Raw genomic sequence first — 22770 nt, forward strand, 5'->3', positions numbered from 1 at the left:
ACAGTGGCTGTACCATTTGACATTCCCAACAAGAGTGCACAAGTGTTCTAATTTCTCCACATCCTCACCAACACTTGTAATTTTCTTTTTTTTGCTTTGTTTTGTTTTGTTTTGTTTAATTGAACCACCGTTGCATTCCCGGAATAAATCCAACTTGATCATGGTGAATGATTTTTTAAATGTATTTTTGGATTTGGTTTGCTAATATTTTGTTGAGAATTTTTGCATCTATGTTCATCAGAGATATTGATCTACAGTTTTCTTTTTGTTGTTGTTGTGCTTTCTTTGGTTTTGGTATCTGGGTAATGCTGACCTTGCAGAATGAATGTGGAAGTTTTCCTTCCCCTTCTATTTTTTGGAATCATTTGAGAAGGATTAGGTACTAACTCTTCTTTAAATGTTTGGTAGAATTCACCTGTGAAGCCATCTGGTCTTGGACTTCTGTTTGTTGGAAGTTTGTTTGTTTGTTTTTTGTTTTTTTCAGTTTTTTTGAGAGAGAGAGAGTGGGGGGGAGCAGAGAGGAGAGAGAGAGAGAGAGAGAGGAGAGAGAGAGAGAGAATCCCAAGCAGGCTCCATGTTCTCAGTGTGGAGATGTGGGGCTCAATCCCATGAACCATGAGATCGTGACCTGAGCCAAAATCAAGAATTGGATACTTAACTGGCTGAGCCACCCAGGTGCCCCAGGTTGGGAGTTTTTTGATTACTGATTTAATTTCACTGCTTATTCTTGTTCTGTTCAAATTTTCTATTTTTTCCTAATTCACTTTTTGTTTTTGTTTTGATAGTAGTCATCCTAATGGGTATGAGGTGGTCCTCCTGATATAATTTCATACATTTATTCTAGACTGAGTTTTTGGATTCTATCTACTATTGTATGGTTGCTAAGGATACAAGAGCAAATACTTGAGCTTCTCAAGTGCTGGGAGATCATTTCCAATTTTCCAGAGAAACAAGAAAAATCAATTACCTAGCATAGCTTTCTGTACTTGACTGTCAAAAATGCTCCCATATAAAGGCAAAAGATTAGCATTCCCATATTAAATCTTTTCCAGATTGTCAGCTTCATGGAGTTTTTTTTTTTTTTTTAGAATTTTTTTTTTTCAACGTTTATTTATTTTTGGGACAGAGAGAGACAGAGCATGAACGGGGGAGGGGCAGAGAGAGAGGGAGACACAGAATCAGAAACAGGCTCCAGGCTCTGAGCCATCAGCCCAGAGCCTGATGCGGGGCTCGAACTCACGGACTGCGAGATCGTGACCTGGCTGAAGTCGGACGCTTAACCGACTGCGCCACCCAGGCGCCCCTCATGGAGTTTTTTTTTTAAAGGGTAACATGGTCACTGTATTGAGATTCTGAACACAACGTGCAGCTATGGAAGCAAAGACCCTGTTACAGTTGCATTCAATCTGATTTCCTAAAGCCAAGTATTTTCACATTATTGATTACCTGCCTTCCATACAAATGGTGGAAGAGAATATAGGAAAGAAAGAAGCTTTTTGAGTCTATAACTAACTAACTAACTGAACTGCATCAATTTTATATGATCCAATTCTTTTTTTTTTTTTTTTGTTTATTCATTTTTGAGACAGAAAGAGACAAGGGTGCGATCAGGAGAGGGGCAGAGAGAGAGAGAGGGAGACACAGAATCTGAAGTAGGCTCCAGGCTCTGAGCTGCCAGCACAGAGCCCGACGTGGGGCCCAAACCCACAAACTGTGAGATCATGACCTGAACCAGTCAGACGCTTAACCGATTGAGCCATCCAGGCGCCCCTATATGATCCAATCTTAGTGGCCTTCAGGTTAGTAATGATTTAGAGTTATGCTTTGACTTTCTTTTAAGTATCTCATTAAATCTAATACATTCATCTAAAGTGAGAGGAAAACAAGTACTCTAAGATTTTGTGTGGGGAATTATACTTTCACCAGTCAAAAAATGAAGATGGCCACCCTGAAAAGATATGTTTTTGCTATTTTACTACATTATATGGTGGGTGGGAAAAAGCAAACAGTCCCAAGACCCAGGTTTAGGCCCTGGGCTTTAGTGTTTACTAGTACCTCACTTTCTGCAAATTTCTGAAACTCTTTAGATGTTTTACTTAGATGTATATATTTCACAGTTAACATGACTATTAAGGAACAAATGAATAAGGTATATATATTATGATTAGTTTAATTTAAAAAAATTATCCTTTTTGGGGAACATCTGATTACTCATGTGACAAAAAGGTCATTTTCCTCAAATAAACCCATTCTTTAATGCTCCTTTTCTCACATGGTAGAACATTATTTCATTAAAGAATTACTAATGGCACCCCAGGTATGTTCTAGGGACTGTTCTAGATGCTTGAGATACATAGTAAACAAAACTCTCTACCCTGCAGGATCTTTCTAGCAGGAGGAAAATGACAACAAGCAATAGGTATAATAAGTAAAGTACTTAGCATGTTAGAATGTCCCACGTGCTAGGGAGAATATTGAAAAGGCAGGGTAAGCAGCATTGGAATGATGGGGGTGGACACAGGGGTGGTTGGAAGTTTAAGTCAGTTGGCAGAGTAGGCATCAATGAAATGAGAATTGATCAAGGTCTTGAAGGTGGTGACAAAGTTAGCCATGGGATTCTTTGAGGGGGATATTCCAGGAAGAGAGAACTGTTGGTACAAAGACAGAAACTGTTAGATTTTAGAGATGAGGAAACTGAGATCCAGAGATGTTAGGGTACTTGCCCAAGATCACATAGTTAAAAAGTGTCAGAACTGGGTACGAAGACAATTTGTCTGGCTTCAAAATTAGTGTTCTAACCTCCTCACCATGCTACCCTGTGTTAAGTATTTGTTCAATAAATGAATGAGTGAGTGAGTGAGTAAGTGAGTGAATGAATGAATGAATGAATTGCACTAACTGCAAATGACCTGAACTGGTGGTTTAGAAAATGGTGTGTAGGAAGACAGGGGGTGGAGTGGATTAATCATGAGGCCAGATAATCTCTATGTATACATACATATGTGTATATGTATGTGTATGTATATATATCTGTGTACACACACACACACACACACACACACACACACACACACACAGAGACCACATCTTTTTTCTCCTTTCATCTAGCGGTAGACATTTGGGTTGCTTCCATATCTTGCTATTGAAAATACTGCTGTAATAAGCATAGGGGTGCATATATCTATTTGAATTAGTGCTTGTGTCTTTGGGGAGTAAATACCCAGTAGTGGAATTACTGGATTATATGGTACTTCTATTTTCAGTTTTTTGAGGAACCTCCATATTGATTTCCAGAGTGGCTGCACCAATTCACATTCCTACCAGCAGTGCACGAGTGTTCCCTTTTTTCCACATCCTTGTCAGTACTCATTATTTCTTGTCTTTTTTATTCCAGCCTTTCTGTCAGGTATAAGGTGGTATCTCATTATGGTTTTGATTTGCATTTCTCTGATGATTAATGATGTTGAGCATCTTTTCATGTGTCTCTTGGCCATCTGTATGTCTTCTTTGGAGAAATGTCTATTCAGGTCCTCTGCCCATTTTTAATCAGATTGGTTTTTGTTGTTTTTTGTTAGTGCTTTGATAGTGATTACATGGAACCTATAGATTGCTTTAGTTGGTATGGACATTTTAACATTATTAATTCTTCTAATCCATGAGCATAGAATATCTTTTTATTTGTTTGTGTCATCTTTAATTTCTTTCATCAGTGTTTTCTAGTTTTCAGAGTGTAAGTCTTTTACCTCCTTGGTTAAGTTTATTCCTACGTATTTTACTCTTTTTGATGCAATTGTAAATGGAATCAGTTTTTAATTTCTCCTTCTCCTACTTCATTATTAGTGTATAGAAATGCAACTGATTTCAGTGTATTAATTTTGCATTCCACAAATTTACTAAATTCATTTATTGATTCTAATAATTTTCTCATGGAGCCTTTAGGATTTTCTATGTATTATATCATGTAATCTACAAATAATGACAGTTTTAGTTCTTTGCTACCAATTTGGATGTCAGTCTATCTATCTATCTATCTATCTATCTATCTATCTATTTTATTTCAAGATTTTATTTAAATTCAAGTGTAGCATTAGTTTCAGGGGTAGAATTTAGTAATTCATCACTTTCATACAACACCCAGCACTCATTACAAGTGCCCTCCTTAATGCCTCCATTACCTATTTAGCTCATCCCCACACCCACCTCCCCTCCAGCAACCCTCAGTTTATTCCCTGCAGTTATTAGTCTCTATGGTTTGCCTCCCTCTTTGTTTTTACCTTATTTTTTTTTCCTTCCCGTCCCTATGTTCATCTGTCTTGTTCCTTAAATTACACATGTGAGTGAAATCATATGGTATTTGTCTTTTTCTGACTAACTTATTTCGCTTAGCGTAATACACTCTAGTTCCATCCGTGTCATTGCAAATGACAAGATTTCATTCTTTTTTATGGTGAACTAATATTCCATTGTATATATATACCACATCTTCTTTGTCCATCCATCAGTCAGTGGACATTTGGGATGCTTCCATATCTTGGCTATTATAAATAATGCTGCTACAAACATAGGGGTGCATGTGCCCCTTTGAATCACTATTTTTGTATCCTTTGGCTAAACACCTAGTAGTACAATTGCTGAGTCATAGGGTAGTTCTATTTTTAACTTTTTGGGGAAATTCCATACTGTTTTCCAGAGTGGCTGCACCAGTTTTCATTCCCATGAACAGTGCAGAGGGTTCCCCTTTCTCTGCATCCTTGCTGATGCCTATTGTTTCCTAAGTTTTAATTTTAGCCATTCTGACCAGTGTGAGGTGGTATCTCATTGTGATTTTGATTTGTATTTCCCAGATGATGAATGATATTCAGTATTTTTTCATGTGTCTGTTAGCCAATAGTATGTCTTCTTTGGAGAAATGTCTGTTCATGTCTTCTGCCCATTTCTTAACTGGATTTTTTATTTTTGGGGTGTTGTGTTTGATAAGTTCTTTATAGATTTTTGATACTAGCCCTTTATCTGCTATGTCATTTGCAGATATCTTCTATTCCATTCCATTAGTTGCCTTTTAGTTTTGTTGATTATTTCCTTCGCTGTGCAGAAGCTTTTTATCTTGACGAAGTCCCAAGAGGTCATTTTTGCTTTTGTTTCCCTTGCCTCTAGAGATGTATCTAGTAAAAACTTACTATGGCTGGGGTCAAAGAGGTTGCTGACTGTGTTCTCCTGTAGGATTTTGATGGTTTCCTATCTCACACTTAGGTCTTTCATCAATTATATATATATAATATATGTAATTTTATCTTGAGAGAGAGAGAATGGTTGGCGGAGAGGCAGAGTGAGAGGGGAACAGAGATTCCAAAGCAGGCTCTGTGCTGACAGCAGAGAGGCCGATGTGGGGTTTGAACTTATGGACTGTGAGATCATGACCTGAGCTGAAGTCAGATGCTTAACTAACTGAGCCACCCAGGCAACCCTCATCCACTTCCAGTTTATTTTTGTGTATGGTGTAAGAAAGTGGTCCACTTTCATTCTTCTGCATGTTGCTGTCCAGTTTTCTCAACACTATTTGTTGAAAAGACTGTCTTTTTTTTTCCAGTCTCTATTCTTTCCTGCTTTGTTGAAGATTAGTTGATCATAGAGTTGTGGGTCCATTTCTGGGTTCTCTATTCTGTTCCATTGATCAATGTGTCTTTTTTTGTGCCAATACCTCCTTTTATTTATTTTTATTATTTGCTGTGGCTAAAACTTCCAGTACTGTGTTGAATAAGAATGTGACAGTGGGCATCCTTGTCTTGTTCCTGATCTTAGAGGAAAATTTCTCAATTTTTACCACTGAGCGTGATGTTATCTGTAGGTTTTTCATGTGTGACCTTTATTATGTTGAGGTATGTTCCCTCCACACTCACTTTGTTGAGAGTTTTTACCATGAACAGATGTTGAATTTTTTTCAGATGCTTTTTCTGTACCAATTGAAATGATCATATGATTTTTATCTTTCATTTTGTTAAATTGATGTATCATGTTGATTGATTTATAGATATTGAAACATCCTTGCTTACCTGGAATAAATCCCATTTGATTGTGATGAATGATCCTTTTAGTGTATTGTTGAATTCAGTTTGTGATACCACTCTCACCATCCCAACATGCTATCATTGTTCTAGCAAATCAGGTAAAAGGATCCCTAAAAGGTAAAAGGATCTCAGACAAAGTAGAGAGCTAGACCTCTGAGCGTGGATGGGGAGTCATTGTCATTTACGGTTAAGTGAGAAGAGTGGTTGTTCCATTTGATGACAACCTTAGATAATGGCTTTAGCCAAGGATACATCTTTAAAGAGAAAATGAAAGTAGCTTTAAAGACTCTAACTTGCTTTACTAACATTTACCCTAATAGGCCACACTTCAGGACTATATCAGTCCAATCATCATCACTGTCATCATCATCATCATCATGGCTGTCCCTGAGTGCTTACTTTTTGCCACACAATGGAGGATAATCCTCATAACTGTTTATCTGTTATCTATTATGTATCTATGTAATTGTCAATAATCCATATTATAACTCTATATATAAACACTCCCCATAAAACTATGAAGAGAGTACTAATATTATTGCCATTTTGTAGATGAAAAAACAGAGGCTTCTAAGAAACTGTTAAAGTCACACAGCAGGAAAGCAACAGAGGCAGGAATCCAAGCTATATAGCGTATCCCTAGACCTCCTGCTCTTGACCACAGTAGCATCCTGATTACTCCTGTAAACTGATTATGATGTCCATTGGCACTCCATCACTTTCAACAGCTTTTCTCAGGATCATTCTACTACAAAGCATGCAGCACCTGACCCTGAGGTGGTGCCACTAAAGAGAAAACCACAGCACTTCCATAGTATTGCAGGGTTGGTGATTTTCAAATACAGATATATGGGGCTTGCTAGAACATAAATTCAGGTAAGATTACAGAAGCGTGCCTGGTGAAGCACTATTTATATGCATTTTGGTGGCTTAGAATATTCATTAAATAATGTAATCAGCAAATGCTACTCTTCAACCCAATTTTCTGTTTGCCTAAAATTAAAGGAAAGAGTGGACTTGTGGATTTCCAATTCATGTAGGAATTTATTTAAAATGTAGAGGGTGCTTAAGACCTATTCCTGACTTTTTCCTGTGTCTCATGTTAAATATAATAATGTTGTGCACTGGGTGTGAATCTCTTAAGTATTCTCAGACTCCATATAGCAGGATAGACAGTTTGTAGAGGGATTAGCATCCTGAAACCTCTCTCTGTGCTTCTAAGAACTGGTAATAGAAAGGACATTCTGGTTTCTAGGAGGAAATCCTGTTTTAATTATGCTTTATATGCAGAGCCTTGGGACACACACATCACAGACACTATAAAATAGAGAAGTGGATTGGTGAGGCTCTGGGGAAAGCCTCAGGGCACAGCTGTCTTTACACAGTGACACAACAAACTCAGAAGAGCAGAGAGGCTCAGGCACCATCAGTCTCTCTATCCCTTACAGCCCTGCATTAAACTGTCCTGCATGATAGTCAAAGAGGGAGAAGCTTAATTGTGCTTTCCTGTTCCAGAAGAGAAGGGCTTTATGTCAGTAGCTGTAATCTCAAGTCATTAACTTTAAATCAACACTGCAAGAGAGCTAGGATGAAAATGTACTTACTGAAACAGTGCAGGAATAATAGTGCAATGGCTCATTGACAGAGTACATTTGAATGGCAGGTGTAATTTAATTGAGAATTGTATGCAAAGAGGAAAATAGAATTGATGTTTGTTTAATATTGACTTGTTTAAAAGCAATGGATCAATGCCAAGTTGCTCTTAATTTCCCCTCTCTGATATAATTTTTCTTAAAGAGTTTGTTTTCAATTTTTTTCCTCTTTCTTGAAGGGAGGATGGCTAATCACAAAATAAGAAACGTGAAGACCATCTACTAAATACAGAGAAAGACCTATAGTTGTTTCATGCCTTAGAGAAAACAAGAGAAAAAAATGGAATTTAATCTCTTCATCAACTGCTGTTAATTCATAATTTTCTATGTAATGAGATTGGAATGAGCTGTGCAGGGAAGATGCAGCCTGCATAACAATAACAGGCTTTCAGATAGATTCCAATCTCAGCCGCTATATTTCTTCTTCCTAGGGTCTTCCCAGAGAGATCACACAACAAAACATCTTGATCAGTTGGACAATACCCTGCTTTTTTTTTTAACTTAAATCCACTCCCAGATCCCATTCAATGGGCATTTCTTAATATTTGAGATAGTCCAGTAAGTTTTTTTAGGGAATAAAATTATCTGTTTATCGGGAAGTTGAAGAAGAAAAATAATACAATCTCAAATATATTTCCAATTTGAAACTTTAGAAATAGAATACTTTTTTTAATTTGAAAAAGTATCTCTTTGCTAAAACAGCAGCTATATTACACTCCATGGGGAAACACTGGAAGCATTTCCATTAATTTTCAGAAACAAGTCTAGGATGCTGGCTAGAAGTCATTACCGTTTAACCCGATCACAGCAATTCTGGACAATGCATAACAATGAAACAGCAGTGACAGGAATGGGCATTGGAATGGAGAAGGAAATTATTTATAGTCTAAACATATTTTACATAAATAACAAATATAGATTATCAAACCTGAGAAAATGTAGTGAAGTTATTCGAGGCTCTAGTCAATGTCTTCTGTTCCTGTCAAAGAGCAGCTCCATATCACCCTCGGCAGCCTGAAGGGGAGCCTCACTCAGAAAACAGAGCCAACAAAAAATGAATGTTCCCACTAGCACATCTTTCAACACATGCATAACCTTCATGACCATTATAATTGGTGTACTGCCCTTGCTCTTACCCATGACCTTCCCTTCAGTTGTGCACTGGCTTGGCTTGGCTTGGCTCTTATCCTTCTCATGTAGTTATGAACATCACTCTTGTACTTATGTCTTCTCTCTAACATCCAGTTGTCCTCTGCTGCATCATTACCATTAGCATCCAAACATTCTTCAGTATCTTTCCACCTTAAAAAGCTATCCCTTGGCCGACATCACCCTCTAGCTATTGTCCTGTTGCTTGGCTCCCTTTTCCAGCAAAACTCCTTTTAAGAATTCTCCTTACCTTTCACACTTCTTGGCCTCCCATTAGTTCTTGAACCCATGCCTCTCAAGCTTTTGCCCTAACTCTTCATTGAAATAGCTCTTGCTGAGATCACCCATGACCCCCATGTTGATTTGACACAGGGGTCAGGACTAGTCCCTACCTCTTACTTGGTCTAGTAACAGCATCAGACTCAGCTGCCACTCTTTCCTCTTGAAATGATTTCTTCACCTAGGCTATGTGACTCCATTTCTCTTGGTTCTCCTCCTGCCTCATTAGCTATATATTTTGCTCTTTTTTTTTTTTTTTTTTTTTTTTTTGCTGGATATTCCTCACTTCCTTTTCTCTAAATATTGGCATGTCTCAGGGTCAGTTCTGTGAAAGAGAACTGAGGTGAGGTGAGGAGGTAAATCTAGCAATTATTGGTTTATGTGATTGTGAGGGCTGGCTAGGCAAATCTGAAATCCGTAGGGCGGGCTATTTGAAAGGCAGTCTGGAACTCTTGGGCTTGAACCGAGGTTGGATCCACAGGTGGGATTTCTTCAGGGAAGCCTTAGTTCTACTCTTCAGGCTTTTCAAATGATTGAATTAGGCCTACTAAAATTATCCCAGATAGTCTTCCTTTCTTGGATTATCTATAAGATACCTCCCCAGCAACGCCTAGATTAGTGTTTGGTAGACTAACAGGGGACTATAGTTTAGCCAGGCTGACACAGAAAAGTGACCATCACACTCACAGTCATATCATTTTTAAGTGGCAGAATTGACTTTTGAACCTAAGACAACCTAACCTCAAAGTCAGTGCCCACTTCAGGATATCATCTCGTCCAACACTCTGATAAGGGCCTGCTTCTTAAAACTGGGTCCTCACTATTACCAGCAATATGCAAACTTAATTTGCTTAACTGTTTTTCAGAGATGGGGAAAGGTATTCTTGCTCTGGGTGGAGGTTAGACAGGAGTGCATTTCAGCACTAACATTCAATAGTCCTTTGGTTCAGTGATACTCAAATTTGCTCAGTAGAGATCCTCTGGGGATCCACAAAGAGGACAGAGAATGATTTATAAAGGGCAATAGTGAAATAGGTTCATTTCTAGTATTTAAGAAGGCCGCTTAAAAACAGTTTTATGGCTGGGTTTAGAAACATTTTTTTTACAATATTATTTAAAATATACTCTGAAGAATCTCAGAATAAAGGGCTAATTAAGTAAATGAAAACTTGAGGCTGTCCTGTTGTAGTTGTCACTCTTATTGAATTGATTCCAAATTAATGAAGTTTTACAACATATGACATTTAAAGAAGTAACTCTAATGTTTTATTTACTGAAGTCAGTTGTGGTGTGTTGAGTAATGGCATCCCAAAGATGTTCAGGCACTAAATTCTTGGAACCTGTGAATGTTTTCTGGCAAACAAATTTTGCATGTGATCAATCTGAGGCTCTTGGGATGGCGAGTCTCCTGGGTCACCCAGGTGGGCCCAGTGAAATCACAGCAGCCCTTCTAAAGGACTAAGGAGGAGACAGTGTGATGATGTCAGCAGAAGCTGGAGTGGAGATTAGTAGGTGAAGAAAGCAAGGGACCAGGTTGTCCCTTTAGTACCTTCAGGAATCAGCCCTGCCAACACCTTGCTGTTAGCCCTGTGAATCTGAGCTTGGACTTCTGACCTCCAGAACTGTAAGAAAGTACATTTATGTTGTTTTAAGCCACTGAATTTATGATAATTTGTTAGGGCATTAATGGGAAACTAATGTGTCAGTAGAGAAAGTGTTTTCTGGTTAATTGTTTTTGGCTTAATGACAGTTATAGAACAATCCATGAATGGCAGGTGACAAATGCTTTTGGTTGGCTAACACAGCTTCCATCCATAACCTCTTTCTCCCTAGTTGGAGATGGACTTTGTTGGGAGACCGTTTCCTGGGGGCCAGCGAAAAGTTAGAGTCTAGACGTCTGATGAAATCTTTGAACAGGAACACCAACCATGTACCACCTATCTCCAGATTTTTATGTGAGAAAAAGAGTAAAAAAGTAAGCACACACAAAATGTAGTATAGCCATCCTTCCAGACTTTAATTTGTGAACTCACATGCATGTATATGTGCACTTACACACATAGGCACACACATATTTAAATACTATTGATGAAGGAAATTTTCAACTTTGAATGTTTGTGGGCCCTAATCCTGGGCTCCCAGGGAAGCTATACTTGAACATTTAGCATGGTCAGAATGGCTCAGAAAAACCTCAAAGCATGGGCTCTATTTCTACCCCAAGCACACATTGTCTATCTGCTTCATTTAAAAATAATAATCATAAGGAGCATTCCAAACATAAAGGTAAGAAAAAGAAAAAACCTCCCCCTGGTTTCTCTAAGATGGAAGTCATAGAGCCTTGCACATACTAAAAACTAAGATCATGTCTATAACTTTAAGAGCGTCCTTCATAATGATTTGTAACTCTATGTAAAAAAACAAAAAACAAAAAACAAAAAAAACCCCATGTAACACTGCACCGAATGTTGCTTTCCTGGAGCACTCTTATTTGTGAAGATCATCTATCCAGGCAGCTGTCCTAACTTGGGCTCAAATAAAACTTTTCCTTGCTCTTTATAATTTTTTAAAAAGGTTTGTTCGTTTTTCAACACTATGCATGGGAAATTGTCACTTTTTTCCATTTAACATTATTTCGGAGCCAATTTCCATGCCGATAAATACAAATCAATGTAAAGCAACCATTTAGAGTGGCTATCTGCTATTTCAATGTATAAATGCATTTCAGTTTATTTTAGCAGCCTTCCATTGATGAGCGATTGTGGTTGTCATCGTTTTTAAAGCTTCCTCCTATTCTAAACAGTCCTGTGCTGAACATCTTTATATGTCACTGGGCACATTTGCCTTACTACTTCCTTGGAATTATTTCTCAGAAAAAGAAGTTCTCAGGCGCTCACCTGACTGGAAGACAACTGATCTGTCAAGGGTTGAAATCAATTAAAGCAACAAGGAGCCAAAATTAAGGTCACGAAGTTACCCTTCCTTTCTGCAATAGATTAAATCAAAGACTGGAGCTGGAGGAGGCACTGACTCCCCCCTCTTCCCTTTTCCCCATAGAACCTGCACTGGTTGAGGGTCTGGTGGAGCATTGTAGACAGGGGGATTGCCTGACTGTTAGGGGACCCTGAACAAAAATCTCCAGCAGTGTTGTAGACTCTGGGATTCTAGGGAATGGGAGAGGGAAGGGCTAAGAGTGGAAAAGAAGGGTAAGAGTGAAAAAGTAACCCTGAGTGGGGAAAGAGTCTTCCAAGTTACCCACCCCCCCCCCCCACTCCCATAAGGCGCTCCTGCGGAGGCACCTGAAGAAGACCTCTGCTGAAGGCCTCAAGTAGAGAGTCGTAGGGATGCAGGTGCAGAGCTCAGGATGTATATATGCAGTGGTTGACCCAAGGAGGCACCTGTGACCTGGACTGCTCCTCCCCTCAGCCCATGATGCACGTCTGTGCACCAAGTCTCGTGTGGGGAGGCTTGTCAGGCAAAGCCTCTGTAGTTGCCTGTAGTTGGGCCTGAAAAATCCTAGGTTTTTAACCAGGAGCCCGACTTCTCATAAATGCTGGGTCAAATGACAGGCATGTTTTGAAGGCTTTTACACATAATAACATTCAGAAATGTGACCCTTGGCACTATTACCACAACATCACAACACTGAGAGTTAATGTATTCTTAAATATTTGACAATCTTGTAGTTAAACATGGGTTCTCATTGTTTCAGTTTCTGCTTACTGGTTATCAGGGAATTGGAACTCCTTTCATATTCTGGTGCTAGTTCCTTATTTTAATTGTTAGAGCTTTGGATGATCTGGTAGAGTAGGACCTATCCCACTAGTCTTGTTTGGCTTTTTTTTCTTGCCTCTTCTCATGCATTTATTTTTCTAGATGCATTTTACAGCCATTTAATACAGCTTCTCTTCCCCTTAAACTCCTATTGGGAGTTTCCCTATTGGGGAACCCTGTTGGGAAACCCCTACTGGGATTTCACTTGGGCTTTTTATATTACTAGATGAATTTGTGAAGAGGGGACTGGCATCTTTATAATAGTGAGCTTTTCTGTCCAGATTGTGATCTATATGTCCTATTAGTTTGGGCTAGTTTTTAATGAGATAGGGTGTAAATAATTTCCTTGGTTAAGGAAGAACAATAAGATAGTTGACATAGTTTTTACATTTTGCCTAAGTGGAAGCAGGACAAGCTCTTTATATCAGGACCATAAAAAACATATAAAATGACACATAAGGGGGACCCTGAGGGGGTTCAGTTGATGAAATATCTGACTCTTGATTTTGGCTCAGGTCATGATCTCACAGCTCCTGAGTTTGAGCCTCACGTCAGGCTCTGTGTTGGCAAGTGTCGAGCCTGCTTGGGATTCTCTCTTCCCTCTCTCTGCCCCTTCCCTATTTGTGTGTGCACTCTCGCTCTTTCTCTTAAAATAAACTGTATAAAAATGACATATATATGCAGTCCTCTTTCTGCATGATTTTGGCATACATAAATTTCAGTTATCATGGCTCAGTTAATAACAGGAGTCCCCCACCACACAGTTCAAACTTTAGTTACCATAGTGTATAAACTGAGTAATATCATCAAGGGCAAATTTGACTGCTAGCTCTTCAGTCTGCAGATCACTATGTGAATAACATAAATTGATCAGTGATCAGTGATGTCTGTTCCTTCAGTGTCTGTCAGTGCTTGGCCCCTGCATATCTGTTACTCAGGTCAACCCCACACAGCACAGTAGGTAGCTGTGTTCCCTCCTGATCTCCCAGTAATAAATCCATGTAAGGCTTTGCAAAAGGGGTAATCAAAAGAGGGCATTAGCCAATAAATTGGAGGGGCCACAAGAAGACAAGAAGTAGTAATGCTCGAAGTGCAGCCTGAATTGGATGTAAATGGAACGCTAGAAGAACTCATCACTGAGGGAACACAGACACAGCTGCTGTTCAGAGGACGTCAGATCTGCAGCCAGGGGGAAAAAATCAGACTTGCGTGGACTTCAAGTGGTAGTGACGAAAAGGATGAACGGGTCTCAGAGGAAGTGACCCTTGCAAAAAAACTTCACATTAAAGGAACTCTTGGAGACATTTCACGACATTGATAAAGGCAAAGGATAAATGGGGACAGCTGGTTCAAAATTAAAGAAGATTAAGATGATTTGCCACAGCGTTGGAAAGATGCTTGCTCTGAGTCGTAAATTATAGGACAAGAACAAAGTGATCACTGTTCAAGTTACTCTTGAGAAATAAGGTGAAATAAATTTAATCTTCATTGTTTCTAATGTTTAAAATAAGGTGTATTAAATGTTGCTATTTTTATATTTCTCTGTGCATTTATAGTGAACAGCAAGGGCTTTTAATGCTTGGATAATATACATGGAAAAACTCCATTTTTTCCTTCTGTGTAGGGAAAAACCCAGTTCTTCCCTTCTATGAATTTCTTCCCTATGTGTTTCCTTTACTATTTACACAAAACACTTCACTTCTGACACATCTGGTCACCAAATGGGTGGGGTTTTTTTCCCATGCCAAGCAATTTGCGGTGCCCCCAGCTAGGTGTCCTATAATTCAACTCAACTCTAACACCATCTACCTAGAAATGGTATCAGATCTCACAGGCTAAGGGACAAGACCCCCACCCCCCCACACACACCACACTTCTGATGTCAGTCACAAACCCAGGGTGTCACCTGTGCATCACAGATTCCAATGACCTCTTCTTTGGGTGCAATTAATTTGCTAGAGCGACTAACAGAAATCAGGGAAACATTTATGTTTATCAGTTTATTAAAGGATATGATAAAGGATACAGATGAACAGCCAGATGGAGAGAAACAAAGGGTGAGGTCTGGGAAAGTCCTAAGTACTGGAGCTTCTGTCCCCATAGAGTTGAGGTGTATCACCCCCCGCCCCTACTGTGGTTGTGTTCACCAACCTGGAAGCTCTCAGAACCTCACACTCTTCAACTTCATGGAGGCTTCCTCACATAGGCGTAATGAATTATTAAGTTAGCTTCTAGTCCTTCTATCTCTGAAGGGTCGGGGGTGGGACTGAAAATCCCAAACTTCTCATCATAGTTTGATCTTTCTGGTGGCCAGTGTCCATCCAGAGGCCCACCCAGAGCTGACACAGTGGCACAAAAGGTGCTCCTGGTGCTCTTATCACCTAGGGATTTACAAGGTTGTAGGAGCTCTGTGTTGGGGATGGGGTTAAATACCAGATATTAGAACAAGAGATGCTCTTAGTGTTTTGATCACTCAGGAAATTATAAGGGCTTCAGGAGCTCTGTGCCAGGAATGGGGAGGCAGAGACCAATATATATTTCCTGTTGTGTCGCTGAGAACACAGTAAAGATGACTGAGCAACTGTAATTTTTTTCCATTAAGATCATTTTGTGTAGTTTCATCCTATGCACTCATTCTGTGTGATCGTGCACTGCCGTGCAAAGTGAGCACAATCTGTGCTAAGGAAAACAGGAGGCAGAGTGAGCAAGAATAGTAAGTTGAGTGAAAATCCCCCCAACTCAGAGCAGATGGCAGGGAAAGGAAAGGTTGTTCATCTTGGTAAGAAAATAATGCCCATGAGACTGTCACTGGCCTAGAGGATGAATGTGCTATTGTGGAGTCATGCGGGGATGCTGCCACTCACAAAGGTCCTTCCAGAAATGAAGTCACTGTGTGGAAGAGCTGTCTGCACCACCATGTTCACTGCAGCCTTATTTACCATAGCCAGGCCCTGGACACAACCTAAGTGTCCATCAACAGATGAGTGTGTAAAGAAAATTAATATGTATACAATGGAATAGTAAAACAGTAAAAGTAAAGAGGTAAAAAGCCATAAAAAGTAAGAAATCCTGCCATTTGTGACAACACGAATGGACCTTGAGGGCATGAGGCTTAGTGAAATAAGTCAGTCACAGAAAGACAAATACTATATGGTCTCACTTATATGTGGAAGCTAAAAACAAAAAAAATAAAAAGCAAAACTGAATTCACACTCCTAGATACAGAAAACAGATTGAGGTAGGGGGTAGGGGAGATGGAGTGAAGGCGGTCAAAAGGTACAAACTTCCTAGTTATAAGGTAAAATAAATACTGAGGATGCACTGTCCAACATGGTGACTGTAGTTAACACTGCAGCATATTTGAAAGTTGCCAAAAGTTCTCATTGCAAGGTGAAAAAGCTTTTTCCTTTTGTCTGTATGTGAGATGATGAATGTTAACTTACTGTGGTAATCATTTCACAATATATGCAAGTCAGGTCAGTATGTTGTACACCTTGAACTTACACAGCACTGGCCATCAATTGTATCTCAATAAACCTGGAAGAAAAAAAGAAACCTCTTCCCAATCATCAGTTTATTTAAATAGAATCTTTCTTTAAAGCTTTTGCTTATGAAAGTTGAAGGGATTTCTGGCCCTGGTTGCCTGAGTGTGCATCCTTGCTCCCTTTCAGGAGTCAAGATTGTCTAGGTCAAAAATGCCCCCTGTCTTAGTTGCTGTGTCAGGGAGGATGACTGCTCTCATTCCAGTTCTTTCATATGAAGTCATCTTGGCCACTTAATCTTCCAGTGCACTGACACAATGAAACCCTCTCAGCCTAATGGGTTCAGGCACATCTTTCCTGGGCCAATAGCCAGGAATGGATTGATGTGCTAGTTTGAAAGGAGAAAGAAAGCACAAAGAATTTTTCAAGCCAAGGAAGAAACCAGAGAAAGAAATACAGTTTCTGTCAATGGCTTTAAGTGAGGATTTTTCCTTAAAATCCCAATGATGCTCTACAGCACTGTGAGTGATTTATAACGCCAGCAAGGACTGGCTGTGCTTAATGGGGTCATTTGATTTTAATGCCTCAGATGGGACTGCTGCTATTTTTGGCCCAATAAACGAGTCTGCGGTGGTACACATGAGCAAATTTAAAAAGGTAAATCATGTCTGTACTGTGATCAATTTAGAGGGAGAGAATCTTAAGAAGAAAGCCAGACAGACAGTGAGATGGGAGATGTAATCTTCGACAAAATGCGTAACATTCCCTCATCTCTGGAGTAGAGGTACACAAAAGGCAGAGGCATCTGTATTTATAGATGTTCTGACGCTGGCTCTGAGATCTAATTTAAGGAACTCAAAGACCTGTCTCATTGGATATACGTCCTTGCTAAGTTGCTGGACTTCCTGCCTTTAGCTTGAGTTCTTCAGAGTCTTTCTGCATCTACCTTTGATTAGCAGTATGACCTTGAGCAAGTTATCTTTTCCAGCCTCAGCTTCTTCCCCTGTAAATGAGAGAACTGAAGGAGAAATCTAAAAGGTCTTTCAGTTCAATGGCTTTGTGACTCTCTCAAGTTCTTCAGGAGAAATACTTTTAATTGGGGGGACAGTTTCTGTCAGTAAAATTTTAAAAAACCAGCCTTGATGTAGAAAGGATTTAAGGTGACTTGCTATCATTTTATTTCTCTGGCTTTTGCATATGTGAGGAAGTTTCTTTTCTTCCCCACCCTGCACATGGCTGCCTTCAACTAAACTAAGGCGTGGTCTGGGATCTCAGAGGTTGTCAAGAGTATTTTATATTGCTTCTTAGATTGGTTGGCAGCACAGATCACATTACTGCAGGCAATTAAGATTTGGCTATAGAAATGAACTATTTTAAAAGTAAAACATCATTCATATAATAGCTGTTAGAAATGCTATCACAAAATTTAGAATAAAATTTGAAGAAATAGAAACATCTAAGTAACTACCATTGTGTTCATTTAAGACTATCAAGCCTTGCCTATCTACTCTTTATTTTAATCTCTAATATAGGTAAAAAGCAAGCTTTGATTCACCATAAATATTTCCTTAGAATGAAAGTCAATTGTTACATTCATAGCTCACATCTGGCTCAGACTCTTAGAGGTGCTAAGACAACTTGAAATTAAAAGCTCATTCAGGATTTCCAAGCTCTTGTAAAATAACGACAGGACTTCTAAGTCCTAATTTTCCATACATCTTCCAAAAAGCATATATATCACAAGGAGAATAAATGCAAAAACCTGTAGTTCAAGTCTACAACAATACTAGGAGACAGAAAATAATACAGTTCTCTTCAATTTATACATAGTGGAGAAATGGAAACACAGAAGAGCCAACTGGTGAGCTCTGCTAGAGTGGTGAGTCAGGAAGATACTAGCAGTAGAAGAATGAAGGTAAATCTCCCTCAAAAAGAAGGTCCCCCTACAGTGAGTGAAGAAACACTGAGAACACTGTACCTGTGCCAGCATCACATGAAAGGAAAGTACTCAGCATCAGCTATGAAGCCTCCTTGCTATAAATGTTTGACCTCAGTTGAATTCCAGGAAAGAGGAGAATCCCAAACATGGGATATTCTGTAGACAACTGACCTCTACTCTAAAAAGGATTCAATGTCATAAAGAACCAAGGGAAATGGAAAGATGGTCTCAAGTTGGGGGGAATAATGAGACATAACGAAACACAATATGGAAATCTTGACTGCATCTTGGATGGGTGTGCAGCTACAAAGGTCACTTGGCGAATGGGAAGGAAATTGCAGTACAACTGTGTCTTGTGTGATGTTACTTGAATGAATGCTTGTTTTCAGCTGTCGTAATGGTGATGTGGTTGTGCAGGAGAAAAACCCTTGTTCATGAGAGGTGCAAATCAGAGGACTAGGGGTGAATGGCAATGAAGTCTGGAGCATACATTCAGATGGTGTGCAGAAGGGAAGTGCGTCTGTATGCAGTGGACAATGCAGTGGATATGATGAGATACCTACAGTTAGTAAACCTAGTATGGGATGTACTGTTGAGCAACGTTTCTGGAGGCTTAAAATTTTCTGGAAGAAAAAGAAAGAAAATTTCAGGCATCTTATTTTGAGCCCTTGAGACATTTAGCTGTCTCCTGCAAACTTCCTGGTGATATTTCCCAGAGACCTATCCCTACGTATGTCTTTGTGTTCCCCATGGCACAGCAAGAGGAGAAAGACGGGGAAGCTCTTGCAGCCTGCAAGTTCCCAGTTTGCATGATACAACTGTTGTGCCTGTCTGGAGTTTCTCTGGCATGGTGTTTCTCAGAGTGGAGTCTGTGAGCCACTGGTGAGCCTGCATTATATTGGACCTGCCCTAGACTTGCTGGAACTCTGGAAGGTGGGACCCAAGAACTAGAATTTTAGCAAGTTCCTTTGATTTCTTTTGCACATCAAGTTCGAGAAACCTTGACCTAGCACTCGACTCTACCCTTAATAGCACCAAACCCACCCCAACAGGCATTTAGTGTGAACACTAATTAGCATGGAAAATTATTTTTAGCAGGCTACGTTAGAATTTGAAAAATAAGGCATTCAGAGAGCGATATGATGGCATATCAAGAGAGGTGACACTCCTTGATAAGGAAGCTGTTTCACGTACTACTATTCCACCAGATGTGTCGTGTGGCCTCTGACACAGACCTCTGACTCAAATGCATTTAGTTCCTTTTTTTTCTCAAATGCATTTAATTCCTGAAAGAATCATAGCTTCCTTCTCTCCCTTTCCTCTACCTGCTCTCATTCTGCCAATATGATTATTCAGAACATTGATTGTCATGTTTAAATAGAACAACACTTTTCTTAAAACTGGGTTAAGATTTTACATTAACTAGGAGGAGGACATATTAACCTTATACCATCCACTTCAATCAACAAAACCAGTGACTGGAGGAGATAAGATACGGGACAGTTAAGCTTTAATGGGGGTTGAGGAATGGACAGGCAGAAAGAACATACTGCAAGTGTGGAATTATGTCTGAGCCTGATGGCACCCCAAAGTTGGGGGCCTTCGTCAGCTGGGGCCATGAGAGGTCCCAGCGTTTTGAGAGAGCTAAGAGAGAGGAAGGGGTGCGGGGCCGGGAGGGGCTGAAGAGGGTCATGGGAACATTCACATACAGAATTTTGACAGGGAATTAAAAAAAAAACAAAACACCTTTTTTCCAGTTCAGGAATGGTTCTTGGAGAAAATAATAGTTTTTAATACTCTATTTAAAATTCATTGGGTCCATGTAGACAAGTTCTTGGTTGTGGATTGTGGTTGTGACTACTGAAATATCACCCTTACACATTTGCTCTGGAGATCCCCCTAATGCAATGCCTCTTGAGCCTCATGGAAGAGAACACCACTCCCCCAGCTCAATCAGGAACATTTGGGATTGAAGTCTGAATGACAAGCTAGTCAAAGGTACAATTCCATTTCCATAATTTCTGCTGTTCAGTTGTGACAGGTGAATTCCACTGGGAGGAAGAAGAGGTGGGAGTGACAGTAGACATGGGGTGTCTTTGGGGGTTGACGAAAGTTCTACAATTGATCGTGGGAGTGGCCACACAACCCTGTGAATATACTAAAAACCATTCATTTGTACCCTTTAAATGGGCAAATCGTATGTGAACTATATCTCAATAAAGGTGTAATATGTATCTTTAAAAATCACTGGAAACATATCTAGGGGTACAAAGAAGAGAAAATTCTTTGTGAATTATAATGTGACTCTCTGGCCAACCATGGATAGCTATGCATCCGAAAAGCTAAGGGCAAATTGCAGGAAGCTTGTCATCCAAGACAGGAGAAGATTAATTGTGAAACTTTTCAAGAAGCATAGGTAAAAATGATAAAAAAATAAGACCTTTTTCTGTTGCATCACCTACCCATTACTTCTGTAATTTTTTAAGGAGGTAAAGTAACCAGAGGGACTGCAAAGAGGAGGTAAGAATGTGGGCTATTTCAGTAAACATTTCATTTATTTATTTTTAAGTATACAATGTCTCTCAAGAGCTGAGATGATGTGGTTGGATTGAGAAGAGTGGGATTGTTCATGTACTATTACTATAACAATTGAAGTTTCAGAAACAGGAGTTCATAGATAGACAACTATGACTGCTAGCCTATAGCCCTCACTACCAGTTCATGTTTTAGGGTCCTGAAAACCCTCTGTATTGGTTTGTTTGTGCTTATAGGGCTCAGAGATAATAATGCCTTTCCTTTAAGCATATCATCCAAACACTTGAGGGCTTGGGGGTGTGGGGAAAAGGGGGAAAGAAGAACAGCAAAACGTCACTATCAAGTAATGAGCCTAGTGGCTTTGCAAGCCTCAGAAAGTGGAAAAAGTAGTGAGCAAACCTAGCTTCATCTCACTCCCCTGAGTGAGAAGAGGGACCACTTGGGGTATGAAGTCTGGACATCTGGGTCGAGGCATCCCATTTCTCAGGGCTGTGGGTGTGAAGCTGAGAAACTGTGAGGTGCCTTGGGAGAAACCAAAGCAAAAGTCAGGCAGACTGTTGAAGCGAGTTGCCCAACAGAAAAGGCCAGGCCGAGAGGGAGATTTAAATACACATGGCTCTAGAGAGAAACCACTTGAGGCAAAGGGGTTGAATCAGAGGTTGAAGGTGGGGCTAAGACACCATTTCAGTGGACCTTATGGAGTGTTGCAGGGTCCTACAGGTTGGATGAAGAGGGACAAGGAAGAGGAAGGAACCGTTAACGGCACTGCCTATTCCTTGTTCTATCTCAACTTTTCCGAGGGCCAAGTCAAAGAATTATGGAATCTAGTAGTTTGACCTACCAGCCAGGCAGTCCACAAAACCTCCAAGCATATGAGTGTTTACATTTAAGGACCTCCAGAGTGGTTGCGAGATCCATTCCCAAACCACCCTTAATACCAGAAAGTCCTGCCTTACATCAAAATGCACAGTTCCTGCTAGTAAAACCCATTTCTTATCTTGGCCCCTTGCTGGCTGGGCATCAACACACAGCTGGTGAATGTTTGGGAAGCCATAAGCTCTCTAAGGGTTAGTCTCCTCATTTGTAAACTTGGCATAATGCTAGGGCCTGTCTTGCAGGGTTATTGTAGAGATTGACCGAGACGAGATTTATAAAGCATATAGATCACTTCTTGGCACAGGGTATGCATTGTTTTCGGCATCAGAATCAGTCCTAGTATTAGTTTTTGTGTTTCTTTTAGTAATACTGAGGCACATAGCCTGTGCTAATCAAAAAAGGCTCCTATCTGACAAATAAGGGAAACTCTAGATTTCTTGAAAATACTAGTGACCAAAAAAATGTAGATATTGGTAAACTGAGTGTTCACTGTATGATAGACCCTCTGGTGTGTTCTATTTAGATTATATCTTTTTATCTGCAGGATGACCCTGTGAATAAAAAGAATTCCATTTTGCACATTTGAGAACAAGCTCAGAAAATTGACTTGACCAGGTACCCCAACTAGTAGGTTTAGGAATGGAACTTGAATCTAGTTCTGTGTGACTCCAATACCTTAGTGTGAGAGCAACCACAGGAGCATGAGGTTGGGTTTTGCTGTCACAGTGACATCGAGGACACCCTGTTGGGGCCTGAGGAGCACAATCTAAATCTCAAGGTTAAGGCTGTACCAGCAATTCCTTCATTTTCCTTCGAATCTGTCATTGGTCTATAGCTTTGCCCATAAAGATTTCTAAAATATTCTGGAAGCCGTTTATGTTTTCAGTGTGCACTGGCCTTTATATTAACAAATTCAAGTTTTTCCATAAGCCAGTAGGTTTTTAAGTAGTGCAGGGTTTTTCTGAAATGGCTTGTGGCTGATACAGCCTCAGAGGAGAAGACCCAGTGGGTGCCATTTCCAG

The sequence above is a fragment of the Lynx canadensis genome, chromosome A1, assembly GCF_007474595.2.
Source record: "Lynx canadensis isolate LIC74 chromosome A1, mLynCan4.pri.v2, whole genome shotgun sequence".
Taxonomy (NCBI): domain Eukaryota; kingdom Metazoa; phylum Chordata; class Mammalia; order Carnivora; family Felidae; genus Lynx; species Lynx canadensis.